A 15778-nucleotide genomic window follows, 5' to 3' on the forward strand; every position below is an offset into this window, starting at 1 on the left:
TGGGATGTACCTAAATCCAGATGTGCATGATTTTTGTAACACTAAACATCTGAATAATCTTGGCACTCAGGAAACAATGACTGTAGGGCAATGTGGACGCAAATGGTACACAAAATGAAGACACTTGGCACTGGCTGAGGACAGGAGGAAGCTCCCAGCCGCAGATCCGGAGAGCTTGAAGAGCTGTAGTCCTCATTCGCCCATGCTCACAAGTGAGGATTCTCCCTCCCAATCCTGATTTTTCCATACTGCTGCAGAGATTACTCAGTCTTTTCAGTCATCCTCATGACAATATTGCAGCTTAAGTATAATTATTATTTTTCCCATCTTATGAAAGGAGATAATAAGACTAATGTAAGGTAATAGGTTGTCCAGTGTTACATGATAAAAATAGTAATAATGGTTACTTTCTATCTGATATTCATTTTCTTTTGGCGTGGTAAAAACCTAGCTAAGTAGGCTGTATTAGCATCCCTTTAGAGAGCAGAAATAGACACAGGGAGGTCACTGTCAAGTGACATGTCCAAGGTCGAATACCTAGCAAATGTCAGTTTGGATTTGTCCCCAAGTTTGATGATAATTCAAAGCTTGTGTTTGTTTGATTTTAGCTCACTTCCCCCACATTTCCACAGGTCAGCCTCCTTTGTAGCCTTTGGGAACCTGAGGATTTAGGGAAAGATCTAGAGTCAGAGCTTTATTCCCTTGATCCCATACACAACCATTCTCTCCTCTTCCTCCCTCAGGGAGAGACTGCAGCCAAACTTGCGTGCAGTTGGCTGTTATATTCGGTGAGTCTTACTTTTCTGACAGCAATATAACCTGCCAAATTATCCTCTATAGGAAGAGATTGACGCCATCAAAGTGCCAGATCTGACTCTGTCCTTTGAGCTGGACCTTTCCATCTTCAATGCACTAGCACTGAGAACAGCTTTCTTAGGGGCTTTCCACTCAATGTACCTATACGCTTGCAGACAGAAAGATTTTATTCCCTCCACCCCCCATCAATAGCCACTTATTTGGGAAATTAAAATTCTTGATCTGTCACTAGAAGATTCTGGTTCTTGGATTATCACTGGTGACGAAAGTTCAAGATAACAACAATGAATATTTATTGAGGATCTGCTAAGTTGTTAGTCACTGTGCTAACCATTTTAATATTTACTTTGTTTAATTCTCATAATAATCTAATAAGCTAACTGTTGTTATTTTACACATTAGGTTAAGAAACAAAAGAATTTGCCTGTGATCGTATAGCTAGTAAAGTAACAAACTTGAGATTCAAACCTGGATTTTCTGACAGTAAGTCAGTCCCACTTTCAATTTTTACCCTGATCAGAAGACATGTAATTTAGTAATAAGCACTGTTTACGATTTTTTAAAAAATATCCATACTCTTTGGGCTCAAATTCTATTCCTAAGTGTTTATTATAAAGAAATAATCAGAGGTAATCTTAAATATGTATGCACAAGTTCAAATACAGCAGTTAATCTAATTTAAATAACTTTCACATATGCATTGTTTAATATTATGCAGTTGTGTTTTTGAAGATAGAACATGACATTTAATCATATGAGAAAGCACCCAAGCTGCAATATACAGAAAAACACAGAACGTAAAACTGTATAAGGGCATCTGTTACTAGACAAGGTCTGCACATTCTCACTTCCCTGTCAAGGTCATTGTTCAGAAGAAAGGATTTCTTGTTGAAATCTGAAATTTCCCAGGTGAAAAATACATCTGCAGGGTTCAGAGGAGGCCAGGCATCACTTGTCCGTCACTTGAGTCCAGAAAAATGAGTTTATTCTTGAAGGAAATGACATTAAACTTGTCTTGATTCAGCAAGCCATAACAGTTACAAACAAGGATAAGAAAAAAATATTTGGATGGCATCTATGTCTCTGAAAAAGGAACAGTTAGCAGACTGATGAATAAGATCTAAGAACTGTCCAGCTACAGAAAGAACAAGATGCCAGATGAGTCTTAAGACCTACTTGTGATTTTTAAAGATGCAGTGAGAGCCCTGTATTGATTTGGGGGAAAGGGAGACTGTATATACAATATGACCTCAAATTTGTCCAAAATAAAAAATTTATACATAGACATATAAAAAAATTATAAATGAATAAAACATGCTAACTTGTAGTCATCTCTTTGTGAATTATAGTGAATTTTTCTTTTTCTTTGATGTTTCTATATTTCTTAATTCTCATCAATGAGCTTCCAACATTATTGTACAATAGTAACAAAAAATATACTATTTTTAAAAATGCCTACCATTACTTCAAGTAAGCAGAAGTTAAGCTGGCTCAAATCTAAAATGCTGCTAGAACCACCTTTCTCTTGGCTACTCCCCAACTCAGAGAGCAAGGGAGGCAGTCTTAGAGAGCATAAAGAGCTAGGTGTGTGACTTCGAGTAAGTCACATCCCCTCTCAGGGCCTCAGTAGGCTTTTCTGTAAAATGAGCAGCCTGGATCTGCGAGCCCTGCCCCAGGCCTGAGCCCACATCCTCCCTCAGTGGCCTCTAGATAGAACTATCTTTCAACACGCAATTCAATCTGGCCTTCCCCCATGACTAGAGAGAAAAATATTTATGAATTACTCTCCAGTTTAGAAATGGATCTCTGTCTGGGAACAAAGAATCACAAACCCCACTGGCAAATTAGAGTCCATTATCAGACACTGTAGCAGCAGGCTCGGCCTGGTGGTAATTGTATCTGCAATAATAAGGCTGTGAGGGCCACTTTAGGCCATTTGCTATGTGAATCAATCATCATTACAGTCTAGCAGTGGAGTGGACAGGGAAATGAGCCCATGTCACCAATGGCCAATTAGAGCAGAGACCCATCAAGAAGCTCATGGGGATGGGGTGGGGGTGGGTGGGAAGGGTGGGTAGGAACACAACAGGTGGCCTGAGTCTCTGTCACTCACTGATATCCCATGTCACCTAAGAAGATCACTCTGAGACTGCCTGTGATTCTGTTTAGGGTCCTTAGTAGGGCTCAGTGACTTTAAATAATATAAACTCTGCTTGACCATGACATGTTAATTTCACATGAATGTAAACTCCTTAGTGGATGATGAGATATTTGAGTTTACCCTGTGTATTGGTATTCTAGGTTTGCCATCACAAATGACAACAAGTAGTTACTATACAACTTTGTGCCTATAGTTATCAATACTGTATTGTACCCTTACAAATACATCCAGAGGACATATCTTATATCTTCATGTTGTGTTCTTACCACAACAAAATTAAATTTTAAAAAAAGAGCTTACATAGCTATACTAGACATTCTGGTACATTGCTAGAAAAAAAGTATAGATTGATAAAATCCTTTTGGAAAGTAATTTGACAGTATGTGTTAATAGTCTCAAAATAGCTATACATGTTTGGCTCAGTAATTATATTTTGGGGAATTGTTTCTTTAAAAAAAAAATCTGAACTACATAAAGCCTCCATCCACAGGATGTTTATGACAGCATTGTTTATAATAGCAAGGAAAATAAATAAATTTAAACAAAAGATTACTTAAGTATACAATGTTATACCTATATAATGAAGTAGTAGGTCTCCACTAAAGTAACATGAATAATTTATAACAAGAGGAGATGCTTATGTTATAACATTAAGTGAAATTGGGATATAGGGGGGTCTGTATAATATGTTCTTGACTATATTTTTAAACAGCAAAAAAGAGAAGAGTTACATCAAAATGTTCAAAGAAGCTTTTTTTGAAAAACTGGGTGTTTTTTCCTTTTTCTCCTTTTTTTCCACCTTTTTGGGTTTTGCGACTCTACAATTTGCATAAATTATTTTTTAATGGGAAAAAAGATAGTATGAAAATCAAAAATGCAAACTAATATTAATGACAAGGCAAGCAGGATTTTTTGGAAGGACTGAGGGGGAAAGGGAAGGGTGTTGAGATCAAAGATCTCCTAAAATCTAAGACAGGACAAAGTAGATGTTTTCTCAGAGGCTCTGGCATTTGGTATTAAATTCTGAAACAATGGATTTGTCTTGTTTTGCAATCTAAATTACAGGTTTGACATCAGTATATACTACACAAATGTCTGTAGAATAAATGAATAGGCATCTGAGCTAAGTAAACACATGGCATAAACAAATGAAAAAATACATGTACAAGAAAATTAAATAAGTGGTTTGAACAGAAAATGTCTTTCTAGGGGCATCTGGGTGGCTCAGTCATTAAGCATCTGCCTTCAGCTCAGGTCATGATCCCAGGGTCCTGGGATGGAGCCCCACATCATGTTCCCTGCTCAGAGGGAAGCTTGCTTCTCCCTCCCCCATTCCCCCTGTTTGTGTTCCCTCTCTTGCTGTGTCTCTCTCTGTCAAATAAAGAAATAAAATCTTTAAAAAAAAAAAATGGAAGAAAATGTCTTTCTAAAGGAAACAGTTTGAAGCCCCTTCCTTCTTTGCTTCTTAGGAATCCCACTGGGAACCTGGATGCTTAGTATCATTGACTCCACTTTGTGAGGCTGTGAATTAAGATTTACCTCTTCAGGTACAGGTAATGGAAACTCAGAAGAGGAAAAAAAGATCGTTAGGTTGAGGACCAAATCAACAGAAACTAGACTGACCTAGATTGATGTACCCAAAAAATAGCTTTCCCTTTGGACAAGTGTTGAAATGAGAAACTAATTGATTTAAAGGACAAAGTGCCCTTCAGTTCAGGGAATGAAGAACATTTTCATATATATCCAAACCTTTGCAATAACCCCCTCTTAACTCCCATTTCTTAAATAAAAAGACTTCTCATTGTGTTTATAACCACATAGCATGTTAGCAACCAGGATGGTTTTGTGGCTCTGAGTTAGCTCACAGAGCTCAAAATCTGGGACCCATTGAGCTAGTCAGATTGCCTTGGCCATGGGTCCTCTGAAGTTTATTACTGACTATAAAACAAACATTCCCATGTTTTGACTTCTGGGCCTGGCTACTGAAAGGTTTATGTCCCTTAGTCATATGGTTACTCACACCCTTTTAATGACCCAGAGAACAGAGGTCTTCTTGGTCCCCAGAGTCAGGACAGGTGAAGATGCAACTCTGCCCATGACTTAATAGTGCAAAGTCAGGCACTAGTGACCAGGAACAGACTGGCCAGTCCCTAGGACCCCAGCTATGGCTGTTTCCCGACTGGGCTCTCAGGTGTCTCTGCTCGAGATATTATATCAGGATGCCGGTAGAGAACACACCTGGGCCAGCCATCATGGACAAGCAGCCTGAGTGTCTCACTGCAAGGAGAGAAAGGGCTAATCCCATCAGGCAAAAGGCTGATGAGAGCCACACTTCACTATGGATGTCCTGGCCATCCGACCCGCTTGTATTCATTCATTCAACAAAATCTTGGGAGGGCCTTTATGTGCTAGGCACGGTTACAGGTGTTAAAGACACTAAGATCACAGTCTAGAGAGAGAGACAGAGGTATAAACTGACAATTACAATATGCACATACTGGAGGATTGGAAGAGGTACTGAACTCAAATTGGAAGGAGATTGGAAAAAAACATCTCAGAGGAGAAAATGGCAAAATTGTGCTGTGGAACTCAGTGCTCTCATGGAGCAGAGACTAGAGATAGAAGAAGTAAAGTTCACTGCCTACATTTGCATGGAATAAGAAAGTAGCCATTTTTCCAGGACTACTAAGGGTGCAGCCAATCCACTCTTTGGGCCTCTAGAACCACAAGACACACTGGCTGCAGATAATAGGGTTTATGGTACAGAATTAGATCACTGCTTTCATGTATGTCCACAAAGAGATAGAGTAAATGCCAGCATGCCTGGCCCTTGGCAGCATTTGCAGGAACTGCATCTCATTACGAGGGAAATGATTAAAAAAAAAAAAAAAAGTGTAAATTGTGGAAGCCACAGTTTAACCTGGTGATTTGGGGTAAGGCATTGCTCACCCATGTAAACAGCGCCTCCTCAGTCTGTGCTTTCCACATACTGGATGAAAAGTATTTGGATTCTTTGTTGGCTAAAGAGGATCCTTTTGCTTGGCTGATCATTTGGGTTTCGAATGGAGTAGGCAGGATCTTCAGATTTTAGAACTTGCATCAGAGTGTCTGCTCAATTCTAAGAAAAGCCCTTCATTTGTCTGGTTAAACGAGCTGTGCCAGTTGCATACGCCTTATAACTGAACTGAACAGGCCAAAATTGGGAAGATTGTGGAAGTCATTGGAGGAAAAAAACTTAACTACATATTTTCAAATTATAAAGGTGGGTAAAAGCAAAGATCTGATCGAGTTTGAGGAGTTTATAAATTTAGGATTCTATGGGAAGTGGTGAAGAAATGAATTCTCCAGCCTAAGTCCTTCCAAATATGCTATCTCATAAAGCCAATAATGACAGTTCAGCTGGAAGAATTATAAAGAGACTATATTCTGAAAGGAGAGGTTCCACTTGAAACCACAGGAGCCATCTGCCTTTGAGCACTGGTACATGAATATCTTACACCTAGAAAGGAATCAGAATCCCATGAAAGGGCTGAAAAGAACCAAGAAGCTATCTGAACATTTTTTTCCTTTTGTTTATTTTTTCCCCTTCAAACTAACCTGGTAGTACCCCATAGTTAATTTCAGAGTGCACTCCAAATTCACTGTTGCAGACAGGACTGAACCTCCAGTTGCCATTCGTTAAGATATTTTTCTTAAAATTTTCTTTCTTTTAGAAGTCTTCTTGAACAATGGCTCTCTTACAAAATATGATACTTAGAAAGTAACATCTTTAAGACTTTGGTTCCAGTGAAGCAGAAGTCTGAGGATTTTATTTCCCTTAGAAATGAACAAGAAGCACAAATTAACTGGGAGAGTTAAATCCATGTTGTATTAAACAGAGTTTTCAAAACGTGATTCTGGGCATCCAAAATGCCTGTGTGATGTGCCTCTCCCCAACAGGAATCCTGCAAAGGAGACAGATGGAAAATCTCCTGGGTTTCAGGAACCTCCATGTTAAGGGGATTTTTTAAAGCCATGAAGTCCAAATCTGCCCACACACTACACATCATCTCCTAAGGGAGCGGCAGAGCCACCAGCAGCCAACAAAACCACCAGACTCTGGGCTGTGGTTGCTCCATAGCCTGCAATGTTTGGATGAGGTATTTCCTAGACTTAACCTATGCCATTAGCTCCTGGGAAGAAGAAGGGTGTAGTGGGAAAATCCCATCTTCACACCCTGGAAAACAAAACAAAAAAAGGATTTTATCTTTCAAACATAGGTTTCTGTATTTTTTTTAAAACGCCAAAGGAAGAAAACATCAATTATCCAGGGAAATGAACCAGAAGTTGTTGTTTCATAAATTCCAGGAGGCCAAGCTACCTATGAAACACAAGTCCATTTTATTTTTTCTCCAGCAAAGCAATCACTGTCCTTCTCTTGGTGTCAGGTGCTCTTGTCACATCTGACACACTGGTTTGATTGCCCAGAGAATGAGCAAAAAAATGAGCCCTTAGCACGGGGCTCCCGGAGGCTGCCAGCACCGGGGTGCATTGGGCAAACATTCCACTTGAGTAGTAGAAAATTAATCTTTCAAAGAAAAATGCTTTGTCACAATTCCATGTCTACAAATGAGAGAGAAAAGAGGAAAAGGACTCGAGCCCTATTTCTTCACGAATGTGCTGAAGAAAGATACTCAATTAGAACAGATATTGTTGGTGTCCTCATTTACAGGTGCCTTCCGGAACATGTGGCCAAGAGGTACAGCTTTGGGAATATGAGAATATGGGGATGTCAAAACCTGGTTTTGTTTGCTGGTTTTGACACATTTTTTTCTGCCTGGGCTGATTGTTACCTGCAGTCACGTTGGAGACAGAATAATGACATGAGCCTGGGAAGCCATCTGATGTGCCAATGGGGGTAAGTCGGAGGTATTCAAAAGAAAATCATTTTAGGAAAGTATTCAAATCAGCACAACCATCTCTCTATTCTAAAATATTTTCCTAAGGGCGCCTGGTGGCCTAGTCGGTTAAGTGTCTGACTCTTGATTTTGACTCACGCTGGGCATGGAGCCAGCTTGAGATTCTCTCTCTCCCTCTCCCTCAGTCCCTCCACCACCTTGTGTGTGCACTCTCTCAATAAAATAAAATAAAACAAAACAAAACAAAATAAAATATTTTCTTTAGAATGGCCCAGAGTAGTGAACTTAGAGGTCTCCTAGTTTGGTCAAGGGAAACTCTTTTGAAGTTGCTTGGCAAGGCAGACTTGGAACCTCGAAGAATGAGATAAGCTGCCTGCTAGGGAGCCTCTCAAAAGAGTGATGGTCACTGTAAGTCTGGGTCACCCACAGCTCGCTGGAATCATGAGAAGGGAAAGTACTTTCCAACTTCAAGGGCTGTGGAACAGTGCTGGAGGGCGGTTGGTGGTGGTAGTGGGGCGGGGGGGTGTCTCTGCCAAGAGAAGCAACAATGGTTAAAGCAAAATCAAATAGCAACAGGGATGAATGGACACTGGGGGTGGGGGGCAGAGAGAGGGGCAGATTTCAACTGGGGTGGGTCTGGCTGTAGGCAGCTCAGTATGGTGTTGAAAGAGGTGAGTTTCACTCTGTGTTTTTACAGTTGTCACCCAGATCTTGATGACAGCTAAATGGAAATGGGAATCTGAACTAAAATATTGTACATTATTCACCTTTATAAATAAATTGCATTTATGGGATCCAAAATGAAGAACTACCCTTCCTCTCTCTTATCAGATGGAAACAGCAAGGCAAAAAGGACTAAAGCAGCTCCCGATACAGGGATGGGGCTGAAAAGAAATCAGTGAGGCTGGGACAGTAAGGGAAAGGATTAGAACTGAATGCCGATAAATTAGATTCTGTTAAAATAAAGAACTTCATATGACATCATTAAAAGAGAGAAAGGCAAGTGTCCGTGGGAGAGGATCCTTGCAACAGCTATACCCAACAAAGGACTTGTAAACTAGAATAGGTTTGAACTCCTACAAAGCAGTAGGAGTAATCAGATTTTAAAATATGAGCAAAAGACTTGCAATAACACTTCACAAAACAAGATATCCAAATGACCAATCAGCATGTGAAAAATTACTCAACATCAATACTAGTGACAGAAACGCAAATTAAGGGGCACCTGGGTGGCTAAGTCAGTTAAGCGTCTGCCTTCAGCTCAGGTCATAATCCCAGGGTCCTGGGATCAAGCCATGCATTGAGCTCTCTGCTCAGCAGGGAGCCTGCTTCTCCCTCTCCCACTCCTCCTGCTTGTGCTCTCTCTGTCAAAAAAAAATAAAAATAAAAATAAAAAAAAAGAAATGCAAATTAAAACGTAATTAAGATACTAGCAAATATCACCCCTATGCACATGCACACATAGGTGGGTGCACGAAAATGACCAAGATTTGAAAGACTGAAAACACTAAATGTCTGCAAGAATGCAGAACCACAAAGACACTTCTACATGGCCACTGGGATTGGAGAATGGTATAACCACTTTGGAAAACTGTTATCAGTTCTCTAAAGATGAATATATGCAGCACTGCGATCCAGCAATTTCACTGACAGGTATAAATCCAATAGATGTGAGCCACCAAAAGACATGCAAGATTGTTCATAGCAACTTTATTCCTTATAATCCCAAACTGGAAACCATCTAAATGACCATCAGTGGTTGAATGAATCAGGGAGTACTACAGAGTGACAAAGAAAGAAGTACCAGAAAATAGAACAGAATGAGTGAAATGTTGCAGGGGAATGTTGAATGAATGAAGCCAGACAAAAGAAGTACAACACATGTGTGATTCAATTTATATGAAAAACCAGACAAAATTAATCTATGGTGACAGAAGTCAAAGTAATGGTCACATTTTAGGGAGACTTACGGCAGTAAGAGCACATAAAGGAGCCTTCTGGGATGTTGAAAATGTTCCGTATCTTGATCTAGGTGGTGGTTATAATGGATGTGTGCATGTATGAAAATTTATTGAGCTGCACATATAAGATATATGTGCTTCTCTGTGTGTAAGTTGCACCCTGATCAGAAAGTTGCAAAGTAGTACAATACTACTTCTTTTTCTTCTCCAGGTCCTTTTCGGGACTCCAGCTCTGCATTTACTGTGTTATAGAGGAATTTTTTGCCTTCTCTGTTGTTTGTAAGTTGCTTGCAGATGGGCACCATGTCTTATTCATCTCTATTTCTCCACTGCCGAGCACAGCGCTTGCTATAGAAAAATTCCTCAGTAATATGTGTTAAACTATTCCTAAAACACTCTAATTTCATGTCATTTAGACTCTCAATCATGCATATTGTTCACCTCCCACCTTACACTTTAGTTGTAAAGGTAAAAATGGGAGCAAACCTGGATAATCTTTCCCACTTGTCAAGGTGTCAGATGATGAAAATGCATTGAATTCTCCCACCTGGGGTGACCCTGTTTAAACCAGAAGTTCTCAGGATTGAAGAGCATAACACCCAAGTGCAGAACTTATTAAATATGCAGATCCCTGGCTTTGCCCTCAGAGAGTCTGGTCCACAAGGTTAGGGAAGGAGCTCAGGTCTATACTTCTAACAAGCACTCCAGAAAGTTCTGATGGTGCACACGGTGACAAAAATAGGCTTGGACACACAAAACTTCTGGCTTTGTAGAGATTATAGGAATATTAACTGAACAACTTGACATAAATTATAGGAATACTAACTGAATAATGTGACATGCCCCCTCACCTAAGAGGAGACCATCACAGTTTTGGATTCCCTCCCCTCAGAATATGGGGGTCTCTGGTGAGTCTTTCAAGAGAGAAATTTTCTGAAAACACCTAGATTAAGTGGTCTCATGTGATCCATTAGAGTCCACCTACCTTTGGAAACCAGAAGGGTTTACGCCACATCTAATTCAACTAAGGAAATGGCTGTTATGGCTGAGCATCCACTTCTGAGTGGATTTCCAAATTCTGGAATGGGCAAAATGTCTTCACTCGGGAATATACGGGTTACTGCACATTGGGAAAAGAAGGAAGCTCTGTGAGGTTCAATGAGAGCTTTTTCTTTCTAAAGAAAGGATATTCAGGGAAAGTTTTTGCCAATTCTGTTTTTTAAGATAGAGGTCTTAGGGCCATGACACAGACTGACAAGAAGCTGAAAACTCCAAATCAAGACTGGCACCTTGTCCCCAATTTCCACCAGTAAGTTAAAAGTGGGTTGTCAGATTCAACGTTTTCCTTATGTTGAATTATTTTGTCAAGTAGATGGTGTTCTTTGGAGAAAATATATAAAAATAAGGAGATCCATAAGTTTAAAAGTTAAGTTTCTCTTCTCTATGCACTGACATACATATATATTACATATATATTATATATCCTTTATATGTCTGTGTATATTATATATACTTTATATGTGTATGTATACATATTATATATATTTTGTATGTGTACGCATATATACATATATATGTGTATAGAGAGAGACACAGAGAGAGAGAGAGAGGAAAGGAGAGAGAGAACATTACCAAATCCTGCAGGCAGTGGGTTATGCTTTACTGTAACTACTACTCCCTGGAGAAACCACTCAGAATCTAGGCACTCCTGTAATATATCTGGGTTAATGTATCTATAATGCAAAACCGACAAACCAAATATAAATAGATAAATAAATATACAGATAAATAAATATATAAACAAGCCACGTGCAAACACATGAATATATGTCACAAGCAAATACGTGGTCATCCAGGAAAATTTAGTTTAGTTTCTCTGACTGGAATATAACAAGTAGCTTTTTAGTTTTGCTTTGTCATGTATTTCTTCCTAATGTAGACAAGGAAAATATTCTTGAAAAGCAGCTGTGAATGGATAGTGACAAGTGGTTTCCTGTGGTCTAAGAACAAGCCAGCAATTACTGCCTGTTACGTTCTTTTAAATTCCAGAGGCAAAGGAAGTTCGATAATGTTGTATTGGCTTCATGGTTATTGAACGGAGGGGGTTTGAGATAAAACAAGGTTGTTGGTTTTTTCCTTCCTTTTAGAATGAAGTTATAAATATTTTCTCCACGGATACTACTAAATATCAGGGGATCTCTGAGCTTCAGCATGGCTCCCTGTATGTCTTTGGGCAATAGAAATGGTAGATCTAGGGGCAAATGTGAACTTTCCCTCAAAGAAGTCCAGTAATACTGGTTTCCCTTGGAAACCTTGGGCTAGTCCTTAACGTCTCGAGGCCTTCATCCCTGCATTGAGCGCCTTCTGAAAATGCTTTCTGGTCTGCTGACTCTGATTTCATGATGGTGGGACAGAACCCAGGGGCTACAATGTACTCTTTGGGAAGTAAGAGCTAGAATCCCAGAAAGTAAAATTTAGATATGAGAGTTTATCTTCTGTAGGCTCAGGCTTCTGAATCCTCTCTTCTCTTTTTTCTATGTCCCATACTGTAATTACTGGGTAAAGCAGAGGCATGTTCTATCTTTGGGATTCAAGGAGAGCAGAGAGGAGCAGAGGGAGTTGAGAAAAAGCTTGAGGGAGAAAGTGAGAGCCGAAGGAAAGCCACAAAAGATGGGAGAGCGGGAACGAGCATCCACAAGCAGTTCCACCAGCTCAAATTCTGGAATGGGCAAAACGTCTTCACTTAGGAATATACCTGCTGGCATCTCCTCAGAGAGACCACCCTGTCTAAAGGAGTGCACCCTCATAGTCACAGTCTTCCAGTCTGCACCTTGAGAATTCCGTTTTCTTCATGGCATTTATCACTGCCTGAAATTACATTATATATCTATTTCCTTGTTTATTTCTATTCCTTGTTCCTGTCTCCCTCATTATCTATGAGGTAGGACCTGCATCTCATTTATTGCTGACTCCCCAAAGGCTGGAACAGTATCTGGCACAGTAAATACTAGTTAAGCTAATGAATGAGGCCCATAGATGGATGGGTGGGGTCAGCCTTCTTCATGCCCCTGTGTTTCTCTGGGGGTAACTTAGGCAGCACCTACCTGTGGCTCAGAGCCTGAGAGTTAGGATGAGCAATAGATCTGGTTTGCCTGGGACTGTGGAGGTCCTAGAGATGGGAGACCTTCAGTGCTAAGGCTGGGAAAGTGCTGGGCAAACCTGAACAAGCTGGTGGTCACTCTCCCTAGACACTTCTGAAGGTCTTTGATAGCTTACATGAAAGGAGAGTGGGGTCAAAGTATGTATTATCCTTCCAAGGTCACTTCAGGCTGGCTTATCCTCTGACTGAAAGTTATGGCTTCTCTCAGGTCTTCCCCTACAGTCTCGGGTAATGGCTCCATGTCTCTGGGGACTTGGGTGGCAACAGCTCAGCTGCCACTAAGCCTATCCCTTGTGGTTCTTCTCTACTCTCCACACCTTAATAAATAGTCCTTTTCCAAATAAACCTTCCTGGAATTACCTAAAGTTGAGTGAGCCACTGTTTCCTATAGGGACCCTGACTGACAGGAGGAAAAAATGGGAACCTTAGAAATAAGAGTCCTGAGAAATCATTAATATGCAAAGGTACTTAACCTTCTAAGCCTCTGGGTTCCCCACCTGTGAATATGTGGCCTCCTCACAGGGTGGTTAAAAGAAGTGACTAAGAGAATTTGCTTAAAGCTGTTTGTTACCATATCAAAAGTACTCAGCACTCTCTTTTTAACCACTGTTAGTAGCTATTGTTTTACCTTTGCTCTTCTTCACAACAGAACCACCAGGGAAGGATCAGGCTTGCCCTGGGTTTGAGAAGGGCCCCAGAAGTTCACCTCTCCAAAGGGCATGAAATAATAGGCAGAAATACTCTAGATTTGAAAATTCAAACATGCATATTGTTCTTCTCTTAATATTGTTACTTCAGGGCCTTGAGTGACACCCTTAATATTCTATATGTTTGAGATTTCCTGGTGAGTCTGATGTCTGTTTGGGCAGAGGGTTAGAGGTGGAGACTTTGTAAATTTGCAGGAAACTCCCTACCTGATGGATGAACCCACCCCTCCCAACGAGGCCAGACTGCTGAAAGAAGCAAGAAATCAATTTGCCACAAAATGAAACCATTTTGAACTCAAGAAAAAGGTTCTCCATTTCCAATTTAATGATGTTGTGAGTGGTCTGCAGACCTTCAGTGAAAACGGGCCATTGAGAATGTCCCTGGGGGGTGGATAAGCGTGGAGGCTGAAGGTTAACTGCTAAAAAGATTTTTTTTTTTCATTATAAGAAATAAAGAAAGTACAAGCAAGAATATGAAAATTCTGTGATGAAATAAGACAATTTAGGAAAGACAGAGGGGTGGACAGAGCACTCATTTTATTCCAAAGTGAATGAAAACACACACACATACACGCACAAAATGCTTTGCCCATAACTAAAAAAATGGGAACAAAGAAGGAATATATGGGGGAATAACACTGAAGTTCATAACAGCAACGCCCAAATTAAATCATGTCATAGTGTGTTAGATAGTGTTCCCCCGCAAAATCCACGTCCACTTGAAACCTCAGAATGTGTCCCTAGAAATAGGGCCTTTGTGGATGTAATTAGTGAAGGATCTCAAGATGAAATCTTCCTAGATTTAGGGTGAGCCCTAAATCCGATCACTGGTATCCTTGTAAGAGAAAGGAGAGGGAGATTTGGACATAAAGAGAATCAAATGGACATGTGGCCACGTGAAGGTGGGGGCAAAGATTGGAGAGAGGCTTTCCCAAGACAAGGACCATCCAGAGATGCAAGAAGCTGGAGGAGACAAGGAAGGAGTCTCCTCTAGAACCACTGAAGGGAGCATGGCCCTGCCAACATCTTGATCTCAGATTTCTAGCCTCCAGAATTGTGATGGAACAAATTTCCATTGTTTTAAGCCACTCAGTTTGTAGTAATATGTTACAGCAGCTCTAAGAAACCAGTGCACACATCAAAGTTTATACATAGTTTAGCATAGTCTATATAGCAGGAGCTCAACAAATATGGTTGCTCGAACAAGTCATCCTGCTGGATCTGCTGCCCTGTAAAACCATGGAGGTACCACCATGCTTACATCGTGGTCTTGTCTCAGAGTGAAGACCCAGCACTTCATGCTTCCTGTTTTAAATTTTGCAACCAGCGCAATTCATGTAGAATGAGCACAGGGTTCAGAATATGGAACTAGCAGACCGAGATTGACATACCTGCTAATCAAACCTGGCATTCCATTTCCAAACCGCTCATTCCAGCGAAAGTCACTGACTAATTACACCCAACAGGAGACTGGTATCCAGCACTGCAGGGATGTTTATATCACCAGCATCTCTCTCAAGCAGGGCCCTATTAAGATGATACTATGCTTCATCTTTGCAGGAGTGTAAGTAGTCTCAGGCCTCGGTCATCCATCCATCCAGGGTGGAATCCTAGCATAAGACCACTTGGCCGGGAATATTTTTAGTCTCTAACATCCCAGTATATTTCACATGGCCCTAGTGATGATTCTTGTCTCCCTTTCACTGCCCACTTCTTTCCCTGCTGATGAAGTTGTGGCTCCCAAGTCCACTTTATTTTCCCTTCTTATGTTCTTAAGTTGCACTGTTTCTTTCATCACCGCAATTCTGATTTGACTCCAAGTTGGCCACACTTGTGGTTGATTACTGTGCTAGTGTTTTCCATTTTCCTCTCCCCATCACTCTCTGCCCTTCTCCTGCGCCCCAAGGCATCAGCCTCAATGGCTTGCATCAGCCAGGACTTGTTGTCCTAGCTTCTGGTTAAGTAGGGGAGGTGCTGCCAGGAAACCGGAGGGTAGGAGGAGAGACTGGTCAGATCAGGGTATTGATTCCCCTCTGATCGCCCTCCATTCCAGGCCTCTGTCTCTGCAGCCACAG

General features: G+C 40.7%; 1 long non-coding RNA gene across 4 annotated transcripts in view; it reads left to right on the plus strand.

Moving 5' to 3' along the window:
* LOC144379110 (uncharacterized) overlaps positions 1–15778 on the plus strand; it is a 162182-nt gene that overhangs the window by 87662 nt on the left and 58742 nt on the right. The window contains exons 3-5 of one of the 4 annotated variants that reach the window (XR_013441381.1): positions 1219–1299; positions 7689–7874; positions 10048–10097. The exons of 1 other annotated variant lie outside the window; for it this stretch is intronic. This is a non-coding gene — a long non-coding RNA (uncharacterized LOC144379110). Of the gene's footprint in view, positions 1–1218; positions 1300–7688; positions 7875–10047; positions 10098–15778 lie in introns of those variants that run through there. 2 more of the 4 variants (XR_013441380.1, XR_013441382.1) reach the window with 2 other exon arrangements.

Source organism: Halichoerus grypus, chromosome 9 (assembly GCF_964656455.1).
Source record: "Halichoerus grypus chromosome 9, mHalGry1.hap1.1, whole genome shotgun sequence".
Classification (NCBI taxonomy): Eukaryota; Metazoa; Chordata; class Mammalia; order Carnivora; family Phocidae; genus Halichoerus; species Halichoerus grypus.